The sequence below is a fragment of the Phalaenopsis equestris genome, unplaced genomic scaffold (assembly GCF_001263595.1).
Source record: "Phalaenopsis equestris unplaced genomic scaffold, ASM126359v1 Scaffold000411, whole genome shotgun sequence".
NCBI lineage: Eukaryota > Viridiplantae > Streptophyta > Magnoliopsida > Asparagales > Orchidaceae > Phalaenopsis > Phalaenopsis equestris.
Genome location: NW_018164852.1, coordinates 1,163,658 through 1,168,969, shown reverse-complemented (window position 1 = coordinate 1,168,969; position 5,312 = coordinate 1,163,658).

The following is a 5,312-nucleotide window of genomic DNA, read 5'->3' as shown; positions in this document are numbered from 1 at the left end:
GTAAAGAATCACATGATGTTGTATGAATGAGAATGTAGTTCATATGATTGAGTGAAAATAAATAGGGAAATATTCATTGAAGGGTGTAGAATTAGAGGACTTTAAAGTGACAGGTTAAATCCCACAACTTGGTTTATTGTTTTAGGTTCTGATACGAGAATTTTAGCCTCCAGGTTGAGGGAATTGAGGGAACTCTAGAGTGAGAGCTAGTATCTTCCATGCCTAGCCGGTCTTCAGAACTATTCAAACTTTAAATTAGTCAATGTTTTTTATAGCATCTCTAGTAAGGGTAAAGAATATTATTGCTCATATTTGGCACAACACAATTTGCATACTTCCACAACAGAATTCCTATTACTTATTACTGATTCATGATAAGAAGAAAAATATTTTTCATCTTTAGTGCTTTTCTTCTGCAAACACTCTAGTTATCTTTTTAAATTGTTATTGTTCTATCAAAATATTGAAAATACCAAAAATATTTAAATTTTCATTACTGGAAGAATCATCTTTTGTTTAAATAATTGCCTTTTTAAAAATAGAAAGTTTCTAAAAGTGCATATTGCATAATCTCCATGTGGGTTCGATATTCAGGTCTTAATCAAAAAGTCCTATATTACTTGATAACGATACATATATTTGCGTAGTATCCCAATATATATAAATTAAAATTTAAATTCTTATTTTCCGTCAGAATCAAGTTTTGGGTTTTGTTGCAAAATAAGGAAATATAAATGAAAAATATAATTAAAATTATTATTATACTATTGCATATAAGTAGTAAGTAGGGATCAGATACCGCTGGAAAGAGGAGAAAAAAGTGGTTTAATTACAAAGCTGATAACACTCTAGGCTAAGGGCTTATACCACGTCTTGTTCATAGATGCCTCTAACATCCTAGGCGCACTAGACATCTAACTAATTAAAAAGAATCTAATGGGCCATTTGAATTGGAGAAGCAGAAGGACTTCTCCTCAAATAGATGCAAATATGCAGTTATTTAAAGCAATCATTAGATTTTGTAGAGACTTTATTAGACAAAATGGGGTGTAGAGCTATGCATGCAACCCATTTTAAAAATCCGCTCGAAGGCCATGTTGGAAAAATAAAGACAAAGATTTCAAAGATCTTGACATTTGTAATGCTAAAATTTTGATTATTATAATCTTTTATTATTATGATTTTTTAAAAATTAACATTATTAGATCTTAGAGAACCTAAGTTATATTTAATGATCTATCCCAAATAAACAAAGAAAAAATGGGGAAAACAATCCAAACATGTAAACATGAAATAGAAAGTAAAAGCACATTAGAATATATAAAAAGATAGTTGTCGCTGGGTTGATAACATATCTCAGAAAAAATAAAAAAAGCAATCAAACGCCACATAAACATATATACAAGCCTGTTGCTCCTCGTCCCTTGTCACGTGACTCGCTGCATCGTACGCCTCATAGCCCGTGCTTTTACCTTAGTTTTGATATAGTCCTAAAATTCTATCAAATACATGATAAAATAAAAGTCTCAAGATGCACAAAATGGTTAGCACGGGTTAACATGCAATGCATATGAGCCATGCCTGGAGGGAGGAGTTAAGCAGTAGCTTTAAGAAAGGACTAATATCAAAATCATCACATGCTCCTCCCTTATTAAACCTCTGCGTGTGTGTGTGTATTTAAGCATAGTTCATTGTAAACGACTGACCCAACCCACAATTATGCAATTATTCAAGTTCATAAATATGGCCATAAGCTTAACCCAATTTATATATAGTGACTAGCAAGCAAAATTAAATATTAAAGATGATAAAAATGGTTTATACACTAGGGGTACTACGAAAGTATAAGTATCATTTAAAGTAATATAGGATTTTATTTAAGAACCCCACTATCAATCCCACGGAGATAGCCAAAACTCTTATAAAATTGACTTCAAGAAAACCTACTTTTAAATTATAGAAAACTTATATAGTAAATGATCACAAGTGTTTGTGTTATGTCTAATCCTATAGAATTAAATGAATGCTAAGTATGCTAAGCAAATGCAAAATGTAAATTCAAAGAAATCTAAAAAGGTTTTAAAATGCAAAGTTACCACTATTCTAAACTAATAATGTATGAAGAGTTCAAATTTGTATAAAACATCCTTCCCCTTGCAATGAGTTTATAATTAGTGTAGGAAGAATAATTTTAAATATAATTAAGGTATTGTGTCAAATATGAGCAATTTTATTCTTTAACCTCTCTCAAGTGCATAAAAAAAACATTGTCTAATCCAAAATTTAGTCCCTAAACTCATGTTTAGGCTAGGAAAATACTAGGTCTCACTCTAGAGTTCCCACTTCCCCTCACCTGAGGGCTAACATCTCGCTTTAGTTTCCAAACATCTGGACCAAATTGAGGACTTTAGTCTGTCACCCTAAAATCTCCAATTCTATGCCCATCAAAACTCATTTCCCTATTTATTTGTACTTAACCTCAAGGGCTACATCCTCATCCATGAGGCTATATGTGATTCTTACTATGTTGGAACATAGCCCATTTCGGGTCACTACATTTTACAACATATTTTAATAAATCAATTGGACAGATTGACAAGTAAATTAAGCATATAGTTTGAATCATCATAATTTATGAAATTTTAAAAGCATTTCTATAAATTACATTCCTACACATAATTATTTCTCATTGCAGAGAGAAAGAAAAAACAAACTACTCAGATCTCATGGAGAGAAACAACGACACTTGGATTTATAGATATATAAAAGTTTACTAGAAAAGGCAAAGTAAAATAAATAAATTACACAACCTATCTTAAACTCCTTCCCAAGCAATCCTTCAAGTTCCTTTAAATCACTCACTCGCCTTATTATTTCACTCCAAATTTACTTAGAATCGGTAGTGAAGAAGATGTCTCTCACTTCTCCTCTTCTCCTCCAAATCCAAGCAAGCCTCCAAGATTTTCTCCTCTCTAGGAAGAATCCACTTCTCTACAAAAGGCTCACTTTTCCTCCTCCAAAAGTCTATCATTTGAATCTTCAGAAGTCTCTTTAAATAAAGCTCTCAAAATTCCCAAGAGTTTCTTCAAGCACGTTTTCAAAATTCGTGCAAATTCAATGAATCTTCTAGATAACCGTCTCTGGCACCTAGGCCAGATCCTTGCGCCAAGCTCTCTGTTGTATGACGCCTAGGCGCCAGATCAACATTGGTTTTTTTTTTCTTCATTTGACTCCAATTTACTCAATTTTCATTTCATTTGATTCATTTGGTCGATTTAGTATACCTACAGCCAAAAACATCAAAAATATCTTTCATTAAAGCACAATATCATTAAAAAAAGGCATTAGATATGCAAGTAAAAGCAACATACTTTAGGCAAGTCAAAATCCCCCAAACTTAATTGTTATTTGTCCTTAAGTAACTTATTTCTTCTGAAAAGTATGTCAACATGTTTTAATATGTGGTAGTGGGTTTCATTAATGACCTCTATAGTTTTGTCCTATAAATGTGGTAGTCATGAATTTAGGAAAATATTAATAATTCAGGTTAGAAAATTCAGGTTAGACAGGTTAGAAATAAGACATAAGAATATTTTGTAATCAAGTATAGGAATTATAATTCTTTTATTTATTTCAAAAATTAATTGTAGTTTGAAAAATATAGAAGTCTCAGAAAAATACAACTATAATTTGAGAGATCTCTACTAGAAAAGGTAAGCTAATATTATAATAAAATAAAAGCTTAGAACTGTAATTAAGTCACTTTCTTTAAAATGATTCAGAAGCCAATTTTTAATTAGACATCCCCTTAAGCTTCTCTTCACTTTTACATATACTTTTCTTTTTTTTCTTTCTTTCCTTTTTTTTTACTTTCAGGATCATTTTCAATCTTTTCTTTTATTTTTCTTAGTGAGAATTACTATATTGGGATCAACATTTAATGATTTTGAACTTCACTATTCTCCTCTTAAAGTTAAAAACTCGTCACATTTCTTTACTTTGATAATTTGCATTAGTTTTCAAAAATGATTTTTCATAGTCTCAATTCTTTAAAGCATAGATCTAAAATCCTTGGTATTTCAAAAAATAATTTCTTTTCTACTTTAAATAGTAAAATTATAGTCTTATTATGTTTTACATAATATCTTAATTCTTAGAACTAACATTTATCACCAAAAAATTACTTAAGTCTATAACAGCATCTATAGAATAAAAAAAATACAATTCTCTAAAAATAACACCACATACCTCATATTACTTTAAAAATATATTTTCTTTGAATATAGTTTCTTAAGGACAAATAAAATTATGTTCTTCAAAAGTTTTACACATAAGAGCACTCACAAAGGGATGCATCCCACTTGAATAACTACATCTTAGGGGATACCCAAGAATACTCTTTACAAAAGGGGTTTCACTTATATTATCAAAGTCCTGAGGAAATAGGCCATCAAAGAAAGGTTATTCCATGTGGGGATGCCCATATGCTTTAAAATTGTAATTAAACCATTGTGCAGAGAGTGAGTCTCTCACATCCAAAATGGGTAGTGACTCATCGACACACAAAGCCCATAGAATAACTATAATAATCTTGATGGGGATATCTCAATATGTCAAAGCAAGTTCGAACTATAAGGATAGAGAACAAATTATCTTGTCTCAAATGGGTGGCAGCTCATCGGCATCGGGTCATCAAAATGATACCAATGAAGTCAAGGGAGTGACATGGCTCAAAGGGGATCAACAATAGAAAAGGTAAAGTAATCCTATAAGGTAGAGGTAGTCAGGTCGAGGTACCACAAACCCATTATCCTAAGCTACAAGGACCCTAAGTCTACCCGATTGTGAATGTAGTTGACTCAACGCATCCAGAGATCCCCAGTCAGTAATCCATGAATTGCATAGTCCACGGGGAATATTGGTAGCTCTAAGGTTAGAGGAAAGAAAATCAATATTATGACTATAATCTGGAGCTCTAAGAGGTGAGACTTATACCTACTAAACTGGCAAGGATGCCTTAAGAAAGGAGGAGAAAGGGAGGTTCAACTACAAAGCTGGAAAGGCTCCAAATAAAAGGACTACACCTCGTCTGGGTTGGGAAGCCTTCTAACACTATAAACACACTTGAAAACCACCTATATAAAAAAGTATGTTGGGCTAGTCAGATTGGAGATACACAGGGACTTCTCCTTGTGACATACAAATATGAAAGGCAATTGTCTAGAGCAGTCCTTAAATACCATGGAGGCTCTATTAAATGACTTTGGTTATGCCCATGCAATGCAGCCTGTTTAAAGTCAGGCATGACGTCC